This window comes from Falco punctatus (assembly GCF_963210335.1).
Source record: "Falco punctatus genome assembly, chromosome: 4".
NCBI lineage: Eukaryota > Metazoa > Chordata > Aves > Falconiformes > Falconidae > Falco > Falco punctatus.
This window is the reverse complement of record NC_137583.1, coordinates 63,615,932-63,629,403: the sequence shown is the minus strand read 5'-3', so window position 1 is coordinate 63,629,403 and position 13,472 is coordinate 63,615,932.

The window sequence follows — 13,472 nt, the reverse complement described above, 5'->3', positions numbered from 1 at the left end:
TCTGCTTGGTACTAATACAAAACTATGTATTTAGAAACAAGGCAGTAATACTCCAACATACTTAATCTTTTTTGCCCTTCTAATTCTGTTTGAAAAAATAATTTTTGAATACCAAATTGCTTGCAAGAGCCTAAAAATATGCACTCAAAATGGTGGAAAGACTTCCAGACACTTATCTCACCTAACTTTCCACATGTGCAATGCAGATACCAACACCTAAGCTAGTTGTGCTGGTCTACCTTTACAATCAGTGGAGGGAAACAACCACTTTTACTGCACTGCTCTATGTTAGCACAATATGGATTTATCCTTTAAAATAAATCTCTCTTATCTGAGTAGAAAGGTATTTGTAGGGATTTGTTGGGATAGCTGAATGAGAAAAAAAAATATGATGGAAACCTGTATTTTCTATAAAAAACATTTCAGGGAGAAAGTTCTTGTATGAAATCTGCTTAGAAAGTATCTGGGAAGGGGAAGAGGACTTGATACTGAGTTTCTTAACTCTTGGTCTAGCTAGACTATCATACAGTGAATGATACCCTAACAAAAGGCCTTAAATCAGGCTCCAGATGTCACATTTAAATCTTTCTGTAGGAGGAAGCTTAGTGATGCTTTCCAATTTAAGGATGTTTAATAGTTTTAGTAATAACTACAACAAACTTTAGCAATGAATGTAGGTATCTCTGTGACTGCTGATGAAGCATTAGCTTCAATGTTGCTTGCGATATGTCAGGACTGGCAAATAATCTAAGTGAAAACACAAAAATAACTACTAATAAAAAATGACAGGCTTTGTTTGTAGTTGTTTATGGAACTTTTATGTAAACTGATGAAATTAGACTATCTGTAGTTCATTCAATACAAATTAAAAAAAAACAACCAAACAAACAAACAAAAAAAGCTTCTGTCCTATATATTTCTTTTTCTGCTGGATAACTCAGATCAGTTTCTAAACACAGAAAAATTACAGTTCTCCCATTCAGGATAGGAGCTAAAGTTCTATTTTAATCAAAGCAACATTAGTATTAATAAAGTTGATGTAAATAAATTTTTGGGCCTTGGTCTTCCATTTGCATAGATATGTATCACGCTACTGTTGTAGTGTAGTTGTATGATATACAACAGGACAAAGCAGAATGTATATTTTTCAAAGTAGTTTTATCATGCTCTTTTTTTCCTCCCAACATTACTCATCTGAAGCTGAGAGGTCTAAGACACAGGCATTTTCAAGCTGTAAAATAAACTCTATAGAGGAAACTATGAGAGTTTCTGTGTCTCCTTGAATTCAATATTCTGTGTTCCCTAAAACTGGCTTTCACAGCCTTTCTTCATTGGAACCACAGACATCGTGAGATCACACATGACCTCCCTTCAGATAGCAAAAGTTTCCCCTGCTGGAGCTGAACTAGATACACTTGATTATATCATGTACATCCAACAGTTTATGCATACTGGCTTAACCTGCCCCATGTAATAGCATAACATCAAGACAGAAGTTCTTTGAGAGTTGCTATCTCTTAAAGCAAATTAAATGAAAGGCTGGAGAACCTTCTTTAGCCTCCCATCAAATATGTGTTCACTAGATGATTTTCATAACCTGCTTTCTCAGTGTCCTTCATGTATCCTGATAGCATGGGAAAATATCCAGTAGTTGTCCCTGAGTGTGAGTATATTCCAGTCTATCTGCTCGCATCAGATACATTTGTGATATCCTGCAAAGGAGCAGAAACATAATCTGGAATAAGTGCCAAGTTCTATTAGCTGAAGCACTGATGTGGTGTTTGGTGAAATGAAGGTAATAGTGTAAAATAAAGAGAAGGATTTTATGCCTAGAAGTGTCTATGGCACTGTTTTCCTATAGTATAGATTACCTTTCATTATGATTCCCAACCCTAAACAACCCAGCATTCTCCCACTGATCCCCCAGATCAGTTCATGCAGAAGCAGACAATAAGTATTAGATGCTTCTGCTCATTTTTATACACAGTTATTCAGGTTCTGGAGTTCATGACTCCAGGAAGGAAACATTCATTTCATCTTTGAGCTCAAATATCTCAGACTCCATGTCAAACTGTAGGGGTTTTTTTAGGCTTTCTCAGTTTCTCCTTTGAAAACTATTCCATTTTCTCACGCCAATGCAGTATTAACTAGTCCTCTGGGCCATGGAAAGCAAGTGTGACACTACAGTGTAGCACTCACCTGTAAGAAGTACAGCTGGTCTCTAGACATCAGTTGGATGTATCCTAAACATTGAATGGAAGAGCACCTGTTGGAGAAGCATCTCTGCCTTTCTTTCCTCAAACTCAAGAGCAATGTCCCCTCCCTACCTGCGGTGGGTGCTGCAGTATTAACTTCACATGAAAAAAATATAACAAGATCCTTGAACAGTCTAATATTGCTGCTAGAGGACTATAATCCCCTTAAGCTCCTTGTTTTGATGTAGAGAATTGAATCACAGTTTCCATGACCGGACACATCTTTTTCTTTGTGTTGTTGTAGATCTGAAAGCATGGTGAAAGATGGAAAAACAGCGCATTTAAAAATTTTATTTCCTGTCCTCCAAGGCTTTGGTGTGATATCACTGAAAAGCTTGCTAGCTGGGATAGGAATCAGTACGCAGGTGCTTTGCCCACATAAACTAAAATAAATTTAGTTGCCTACAGCGTTTGGCAGATTCAAGTTATTTGTTACAAAGATAGACTTGGATGAAATCTTTTGAGGATTAAGACAGAAGTATTTACTTTTGAATCAGTACATAAAAATGCTACTAGTTCCTTCTTTTCCTATCATTGATCTGTCCTCCTATTATCACTTCAATTTTAATGCTCTTATTTAGCCAAGTTTAATAATTTCCCATAATTTACTTCAAGGTTAATAGTTAATACAGAAAGGTTAGGTCAAGTACAGCTTTTCAGATTTGGCTGTAGCTTCCCATATACTGTGATTAAGATTGTTCTAATTTAGTCTATTGTCATGGAAACCCAGGAAATACAAAGAAATTTGAGGGACACCAAAATATGCATGTCCCTTTTATAAAAGAGCAGTAACAGAAAAAAATATGAAGAAAACTCAGCAGTGTTTTTAAAAATTGCTTTTTAGATAATTCTATGGAGAGAACAGTTTAAAAATCCCAATAAAGTCTGCAATTTAATAATAGAAATAATCAAGTTACCTGGGGGAATAAATTGAAATTAGAACGCTGGGCATGCTATCAATATCCACAGCAGTAAATGTTACCATATTAACCTTTTTGATTTTAGCACTGCAACAATAAATCCAATAAAGAGTTTTTAAAGAAATAAATAGTTCTCTTTGAAAGCACATTTGTTAAACAGGGAAATTCCTAATTGTTCCTTTCTTAGCTGTCCAGAGTCTATTCTCAGAATCTTCAAAATGTCACCCTTTCCCTATTACCATAGAAACACCAACAGCTAAAGTCAGAGGAATTTATTAACGAGTTATCTAAATTCCTTTGCTGTTAAGGAAATTAATTCCAAGTTGTTGTCTGTGTCCATCAGAGGATGGAATTCAGATCAGTTTTCATCCTTCCTTCTTTCCCAGTGGTATTTTAAGTGTTGCTGGAGAATTTTGCTATTTGTGCATGCCATGGCAAGGATGCAGGTTATACTGGATGGGATGAGGCAATACACACATATTAATATCCTGATCTTCATGAGTTTCATGATTAAAGACCTGAAGACACACTTCTCTCTTGCTGTAGCACCTTACTCTTGTGATACAGCTTCACTCCAGATGTGAGTTACAGCTGGAAGGCAAGGTCCCAGGGTACGAAGGGAAGGTTGGGGCAGTCAGAGGAGGGTGAGCAAATGAGGCTGTTTCTTACACTGGGCCCTCCCAGAAGGAACGTTTCCCAGGAGCTTTCCCAGTATCTAATACTGTGACTCCAACACACTGAGCATCTTTCACCTGCTAGACATGCGGATGCCTTGCTTGTTCTTTAGGCATAGTAAGACATATGCATCCTGTAGCTTTTCTTTTAAAAGAAATTGGAATTAATTTGCTTACAAGTAAAGAGATCTGGGTAACTTGTCAATGACCTGCACTGGACTTTGGGCTTTGAACAATCTCTCAGACCCACCAAAAAAACTCTAGGAAAATGTTATTGAATTGAATTATACAGACGCCTTAGTAATTATCAATAAATCATGTATTTGTCTTTATATTACTCTCTTTTTTTCTGTGAAGATTACTCTTGAGAGCTAACATTTGTGTGGAATTTCCTGGATTTTTTTCAGAGATAACTGCTGAATTGTTTCTACAAATATTTCCTATTAAGCAGGTTATTGGCATACTCGGCATTCAAAATTAAAAACATTTAAATGGTAACAAACATCACACAGGGCTTTTTTGTTCCCTGGTTGCATGAGACATATAATTTTAGAATCTGAGCTGTATTGCTAAATAGTTCTCCATCCCAAACATGCTTCTCTAAATGCTCCTTAATATTCACACAACTTTTCCACTTCAACATTCTTGTCAATAAAATTATTAGGCAGAATATTTAAAGGAAAGAAAACAAAAGGGATTCCAAAGTATAGAAGTTTAACCGCAGACATATGAAAATACATGGCCACACAGTGTGAGAAATGTCATTGTCCCCTTTGTATGGTCACCTCTCTACATTCTGGTGGTATATAAATATCTATCCACCAAAAAAAAAAAAAAAAAAAAAAAGGTAAATGAAATAAAAAATCAGTAAGGATGTCAAGTTAAGCTCTGTGAAATATTAGGAAGTTTTAAAGCACCTGCCCAATTCCACTTCAGCGCATTGAGTTATCATGAGATAAGCTATAATTAGTTGCTCAGTTGATGTTTTTTTCAAAAAAAGCTTGCTTAGCATACCCACTGGTTGTCCTGTTTATGTATTCATGTTATTCACAACTTTATTTTTTTCTTTGGTTGATGGTATGGCCCCATCATAATGCCAGCCTTTGTTTGTCATACACTATTTAAACTACACCCAGTTAGTACAGAATTCATATTTTTCCCATAGGAGTTTTTCAAATATCTGAGAGATTCACAAGTACTTATTAATTTATTTTCGCAATAGCAATTTAAAAATAGGGAAAATTATTCCAGTGTTTTAGAGGTGAAGTACTGAAATATCCAGACGAGAAGGTCAAAAGCAAATGCTTAGTTCTGACAGAATCTATATGCTTTAAACATTTTGAAGTTCAGCTCCTACTAATTTACCCCTTATTAAACTGTAAATAAAACCATTGTTCAAATCATTTGCCAAAAATCTCAGGCCAGGCACCAGGAAAGTGACCACTTGTGAAAACATTTGGTCATCCATTTAATTATCCCATGAAAGCTAAGAGCCATCCTTCCTTTTTCTGTAATCCTCAACTCAGCCCTTGCTTCCCTTCCAACTTCTGTAACATAAGCGATACATGAGACGGCTTTATTAGATGGGTCCATGTACGTTGGCTCCTTGAGCAAATTCCTCTTCGCTACTGAATGAAGCCAGGGGAGTTGTGGAAGACATACCCTTTGAACAAACCACTGTGACTGCCAAATCCGTTCAAAATGCCTGCTATTCTTGCCTGTTAATCTCCTTTAAAAAAAAAAAAAAAAAATTAGTTCAAGGCAAATATGGACAATTTCCAGAAGGGAAAATGTTTGAGCAAATGAATAAAATTTGGTAACAAGCTCTACATAACTGAAAATGTTTTGTATCAATGGAGTGAAGTGAATTGTTCATGTTCGTGCCCAGACACCATCCATTGTTTGCTAAACACATGTTCACTCAAATAGGAAGCACTGGGCAATGTGAGTAGTAAGGGGTGTTACCAATCCCACCTCTAATTAACAGAACTAAAGGGCATTATTTCAGTGGTAATGGAAATGATTGTGATTCCTCAAAGTGGAACTGAAGCAAATCAATCTGAGCCCATTGGACCCTATCTAATTAAAAAGGAGCTAATCTGTTTTCAGAGAAAGAAACACGGCCTGCAAGGAAGACATGATGATAACTAAAAGAAAGTGAAAAATTATGATTAATTTAGTTTTCATTTTGCACAGTTGCTTTGACAATTTTTTCTGTGTATTTAATAGTTTATTTTTACATAGTAGCATATATATGTACATATATATACATAAAAAAATAAATACTGTCATATATTATACTAGGTGAAATGTGTTTATCAGTAACATCACTTGTACTTACAGTGTTATCTAAAGAAAAACCCCAAGGAATAAGCACTTACTTTGCACCTCACGGTCTTGTAGTTCAGACCACCTTTCACATTCCAACTATTCATTAACTATTCTAGAGGCTATCCTAAATAGCTATGATTGGAATAAATAAGATAGTTAAATCAGGAAAAAAAACCCAACAAAAAAAAACCCCAACAAACCAAAGTTTACAATTTCTTGATTTCTTATTATTTGATGTAATGTTGTTCAAAATCAGCTTTGTTTTGAAAGCTGGGGACATTGTGATGTTTTAGAGGTAAGTATACAGATTACTGCAAAGTGACTATGAGTTACTAGCAGCTGTAACTAGGAACATATCCCATTGTTATTGAACCCCTTCTGTGATCTTGTGCAAGAGATTATAACCAATGCTGTGGCTATGAGCCCAGAGAAGAGGATCACCAGATCTTATGTCACCAAAACTTCCAGTTCAGATCTGTCTCAAGAGACTTTTAAGAGTTCTGCTACAGAGTTTTGGAGTCAAGAAATGTCAAAAGGATTATTCCAAGTAAAATGCTGAATTGCTTGAGTATGCAGATTTCCAGAGAGCAGGCTTTTTGCTCTTGGCACTGACAGTTCTAGTACAGACTGGAAAGCGAACGTCATAAACTAATGTTTCTCAACAGAAAACTTAAAAATGGATCAACGTTCACTTTGTTTGGAACCTATCTGGTATGATTAAACTACCAGTATGGATTCACCTTACACCTCCACTTGATCTGGTCCTCTGGACTACCGTTTCAGTCAGTAGAGAGCAATAAACCCCCCTCAAGCACAGGATGACTGATCCTAAAAAGAACAGACAAAAGGCATTAGTGCCTTTTTCTTGTTATTCTTTATAAAGGAAGAGGAGGGTGACTTACTGCAGATACCTGAAATGAGGTGAGATAAATCCCCCACCCCACCATGTAAAGCAGGATACTTGATTTTCAGGTTTTGTTGTACACTTCTGGAATGCATCTGCATACCTTGCTAGCATTTCTCTTTATGCTTCTCTTGTCTTTTTTACAGGTCAGGGGATAATAGTTCTCCATCACAAGAGTGAACTGTAAGGCTTCATTGTGTATTGTACAAATATCATGATTCACTGGATATATCCTAGCTGAATGTGTGGAAAGAGAAAGATAGACAGATGCATAGATGAGATTAATTTCTGTTAAATGCTTCGAGCTCTTTTGATGTATAAGGCTATATGTTTTCAATATATTACTGTTTTAGTATTTTACTTGAACTGGTTTATTCATCCATAGTTTAGAGGATTTTAAGGATAGCCCAGGTTCCTGTCAGATAAATCTCCGCCGTTCTGCAGCTACAAAAGGAACTGAACTAGATTTATGACTGTTAATACCTTTTTTCTTTTAAGGGGAAAATTGATAGACACCTTCCCATGAGACTTCCTATAGATGTGGTTACTGCCCTAATGATTATTCCATATCAAGCCCACTCCACTAAAGAGGTACTAAATTAAAAGGCTGCTGTTTGAAGCAAAAGTTACAAACTGAATTTCAAACACCTAATAAGATACTGAAAATTACCTCAAGCTTTCAAATGTCACATACTGTAAAAACACAAATTAGACTGTAAAATTCAACCTAGCCATAATTAACACTATGATGTGTTCAGATAATCAAACATTATCCTCAGAGGAGTCCACTGAAGGAGATTATTATGAGCGGTAGTTCACTAATCATTATATGACAACTATTTTTATGTCATTGATCTAGACTGCCTTGTCTGTTTTGTCAGTGTCACTTGGCATCTTTTGAAAAAGGTGATATTTTCCCCCACACAGAGACAGCTCGTCCTACAGCTCCAATTGATGTCAACCTTTGCTCACAGTTATCATCTGCACACAGCCAGGCTTCATTTTAAATCAGAGAGGCAGGGATAAATAAAACTGGATAGCTTTCAGTTCCAATCACATCCTGTTTTACCTCACATCAGCCAAAAAGTTATCATGAAATGATGGATTTTTATCTGTAAAAGTGAAAATGTAATTTTAAGATTTTAAAATTTTGTAAAAAAAATATTCTCTTAGATCTTTCATATGTTTTGAAGAAAGGTTTCTTCTTTGCTTGGAGAATGAAAAAGTCTGAAGGGTTTTATTATTTTTAATAATAGAGAGGAATTATTTCAGGAAGAGAAGAAATCAGATGTCTTTTGCATAAAGGAAAATGAGACAGTCACTATATTTTGTATTATTAGATAATCAGCACAGATTCCCAAATTTTGCAAAGCATAGTAATAGAATTTCACAGCTCCATTCCTCATCTTCAACCTTGCAGAATTTTCTCCAATCCATAAAGCATGACACAGATGTAAACTCAAAGGAGCTGAAGGGTTCAACCTCCTTGTATATTCCTCTTTAGTATCGAGTATCTACATAAAAAAAAGTGAAGCTTCTGCAATTTGACTTTTTTTTTTTTAATGTGTTTCTCCATTGCATATCTCCAAGCACAGCAGTATGAAAGAGAATAAAAATTCTTAGCTACCCTCTACGCGTGGTTTAGCCTAATCCTTGAAAATAAAAATAAAAAGCCATGAATAAGAACTGGGGCTAGCCAAGTGTGTAATATGCTGCACTAACAACACTCACTAAAGAGTAAATCACCTATGACTTAGCTTCCAGAACACACAGGCTATTAAGGGAAAAAAATTTACACCGTGTGATATCCTAATGCAATATAATGCAATGACAGTCAACTCTAACCTTAGTTTGGAACTCAAACAGAACCTTCCTGGAATTTTTTAAAAGGTTAGGCAGAATTGCACTTGACTTGTTAAACATATTTCTGTTGGTTTTACTGGTGACAAATGAGAGCATGCAGAAACATTATTGGAGAGGATATCCTTAAAAAGTGTAAGTCCAGGTGCATTTCTCTGAGAACTCTAAACAGATGGTGGCTGGTGAGGGAAAACGTACTCTTAAGGTACATCTCTTCTCAAAAACCATATCATGTGTCTATAGCAAGAGTATGTAGGAGGTCTGGATTTGGTTCCCACCTCTACCTTCAATCTCTGCGCAATGCTGGCAACGTTCAGTCTCTCTGCGATTCAGTCCCCTGTTTATAAAGTAGGTGCAATGCATTTTTCTTTCTGTTGTTTTTCAATTTATTTTCTTTACTTCAGCCCTTCACGAGGCTATCTCTTCCATACTATGTTGAAAGTGTAGCCACAAAAAAAGAAAACAGTATAAATATCATCAGTAAATAAAATCCATGATTTGATATTGTGATGGCCTGGCTAACCATCAAGCATTTGAGACAGAACAGTAGTAATTTCAAAACAGCCATACAAGAAATGAAGAATGGTTATAAATACACTATCCTGCAAATATTTAAACATATTTAATGTTACTTCATTAGGACAAGTTGGGGTGAAATAGCTAAGTGTTTCCATGATTAGAAGCTAACAACGTTGAGGACTGAAACTGTGAAGCTCCCCTGTGATATTTCAAAATAGTGTGCCATGGGGCATAAATTTAATTCTCTAGAAAGAGGACACTATTTTTGCTCCAGTTTTCGCACTTGTCCTTCCTTTGAGTAGTCTGGTTCTTTCTGAAGCAGCAAATGAATTTTTAAATCAGGAGAGCAATGGCACTGGCAAGTCTCTGAAGGGATAAATGATTCCCCCTCAGCAGTGAAAGTCTAGGGTGTAGAAAGGGTGATACACTTCTGGTGTTAGGAGCAACACCGGTCAGGCAAAGGATTTTGGCAATGAAGGGCTCAAGCAGATGGAAAGCTGGCTCTGACAACCATTCTTCATGTGCCTGCTGTTCATGTTGATCCGGTGTGAGCATCTGGCTGGTGTTCTGGGCTCAGGGACGGTGCTGCTGTGGCTGTACTGAGGTGGGACACTGCGGTAGGGAGCAGGAGCTTGGCAAGTGCCACGTGGGAAGGCTGAGCTGCACCTTCTGGGAATAAAAAAAGAAGAATCTGTTAAGTAGTAGAGAGAAGATATTGGAAATTGTGCTTTTTAAAATGCAGTTAAAAAAAAAATATGTTTGATTCTTTCTGAGAAATGTTTTTGTCAGGGGCTTCTTGAGGACAGGGACAACTTCTGGAAACTGGTAGGAAGAATCACCAGGAATGGAAAAGAAGACAAAACACAGAACATTGTTTTGGGTTTGGGTATTTAAAAAAAAAAACCACAAAAAAAAACCAAACCCAAAAAACCCAACCTGAAATTTCTATCTCTGTTAATGAGGATTTCTATTCCCTGAATGTTTCACAGTAACATTCGGTGCAAGTACTGACCCAGTGGCACTGTTAGAGCCCAGAAGCTGATGTTTCAAATCTGCCAGCAGATCTTCATTCAGGAAAAAAACAAGGCTCTGACTTCCCTGTCTCTTTTTGGTTATTTTCATATGTTTTCCTTGACATTCGACGATAATTATACTCCTTTTTTTCAAGTACTGTTCAATGATATTTTTTTAATTGTTCAAAAGAGCTATCCTTTTGCATAAACCATAGCACATAATATTTTTCATTTTAACTTCATTTTCATGTTTCTGTCTGTTATTTTTTTGAAATAAATTGCTGATTCTCTTACATTTTAGCATTTGTTATAAACCCAGTCCACTTGGCACCTTGCACCTTATGAGGCCTTTGTTCGTGAAAGAATTCATTTACTTTTCTACTATTTCAGATTTTTAACTTCCACATACATATGGTAGGTATCACATTTGAATTAAAGCTTCATAGATTGATTGCCAGAAATTACAGCTGATGAATGCAGAAGCTATGTAATCCATTTTAACTTCTTTTTCTATCGGGATTCTTATTCTTCCTCTCCCCTCACCCCCTCCTTTTACCAAGTAATTAGCTAGATTTCTTTTAGTGCTGTTGGGTCAATTTACAGTCATGAAGCTGTTCAGTGCCTGCACTGTACGTGTCTTCGCTTATTTTCATGCCAAGCATTGCCTTGCTGGTTTAGCCATTTGTTCAAGTCTACTTTTACTTTCCCTGAGCAAACAGCAAATTGATATTAGTTGACAGCGACATTTTCCACTGATACATTATAGCATATCACAACATTCCACAACAAACTTGTATAGTAAATCTTATGTGTGATCATTACCAGTTATCTGATTATTTTCAGAATGATAATCAGCCAGCTAGTGATTCCTATTGTAAAAAGCTATAACTACGCACTGACAGAAGTGGGCACCTCACAAATTTTCCCTAAAAATCCACAAAGATATTTTTTTTTTTTAAAAAAGAACATGACCAAGAGATTTGGATATTTTAAGTAACAGTCTTACCACAAAATTCTGAGCATCTACTAATTTTTGACATATATTTACTATGCTACATCTTCAATGATAAGGAAAAAAATAAATTATGTTATCATTGGAACAGGGAATATGCATAGAAAAGTTTACCCTGAATCAGACATGAGTTCTGAGGTCCCTTGGCTATTTTGCCTAGATGTCCACTGAATATAATGGGACCACAAACACTTTAGCAGAAGGTGTCTGCATTTAGATACATACATTTATATGTCTAAATGCTGGCTGGAGCCTATCTACAATGTTTATATCATAGATAAATTAAGGGTATTTTTTATTTGCTATCTCGTACTAGTGAGAAATTTTATTTTAAGAAGAGGGACTTTAACATTGATCTATATAGGAAGACAAAGTTTCATGGCTTTTATACTTTATCACGAGGTAGCACAGAGCAGCAGGTAGGTGAGAAGCTGGGACCACCTATTGCAGTAGGTGCTCTGCTGCATCAGGATCCTGTCTGACCTTTGCAGAGCACCACTGGTGGTTTTTTTATTCACTTCTTCCTAATTTCCTTATTCAATACAGAGGAAATTCTGTTCACAGAAAGCAATCTTGATAGCAAATGCTTTTACCATAAATGTTATTTAGTCAGTTGGTAGCTTACTTGAAGAGTAGTTCTTGATTTATTCCTGTCTTGTCTGGTTTTTATGGTGATTACTGAGTTTAACCTGGTTCAAGCTTATGCTGAAGCATGGCCTTCTCCTATCACAAAACATGTAGCTGTCTCATTCAGGATACTCCAGGGCAGAAAAGAGCCATAGCCCAAGCACCCGCTCGGTCTTAGCCAGCATCCTGAAAAATGAAATTGGCAGCTGTTGGTGTGGCCTGTGAGAAGACTGTTGTGTGGGATGCCCCCCTCAAGCCTGCTGCCACCATTGCCACTGCTCCTGAGAACAGACAAGCCAGTACCTGAGGCCCTCCCCAGCTCTTTGTCTTAGTTTCATCATTTGCTTTGGCCTTTTCCATTCCTGGGACAGCTCATCTTCTAGTTCCTGGGGAACTGAGGTGAAGTTTTGCCATTTCTGAGGTGGCCTAAATTATCAGAACTCCCTATTAGTTGCAGGCTGAAGTACTACATTTAGAGCAAGGTGACCTCTTTACTTGGCATCAGCTCTAAATCAACTGGTTTTTAACTGGCTGATTCTCAAGATCTGCTTCTCTTTTCCATCATGCTGGACAGCAATCCCCCTTGTCCCATCCCCCTCCACATGGGAAAAATGTGTTAGTTCTGAGTTTGAAGTGGATTAAAATAAAAACCTACTGAAGTTTTGAAGCAATTGTTCAGGTTGTTCCAAACACTAAATGAATCACAAAAGAGTTTCCAGATATATTGTCATGAACCATACCTTAAGCCAAAACTGACGGGCTGGAAGAAAGGGGAAAAAAAATCAGAAAGAGAGGCAGAAAACTTGCCTGTACTTGGAGACCAAGTTATTAATTTACCTGTGAGTAAAACTTGAGATGAACTCTTCTGGATGCTTTCAGTGCTTCATAAAATCATTATATTGTATTGTCTGGTATAATTTTTAATGCATGGTTGCAGCTTACTCCCATTTCTAATATGCACCCTGCTAAACCTCTTCACGTCTATCTTGGTCCAGGTTCCAAAGCAATATAGTAAGGTCTGAGAGCTCATCAGCCTCTCATATATCCCTTAAATCTGCAATATCCAGAAGCCAGTAATTTTCCTTGCTGTGCATACACTGAAAATCTTATTTTTCTTTGTGTTCAAACACAAGTTCTGTGCTGCATGAAGGGGCTTTTTCATAAAATGATGAAAATTGGCTAGATTTTCTACAGTTTTAAACTTGGTGCAGCTCATTTGAAGCTGATGGGATGATACTGATTTATCCTAGTTGAGGGTATGGCCTTATGTTATATAATATAATATTCTGGAAAATACCTCTGAGAAAAGTTATGATGAAGTAAATATCAGGGGACATTTATTTTAAAGCACAGTTTG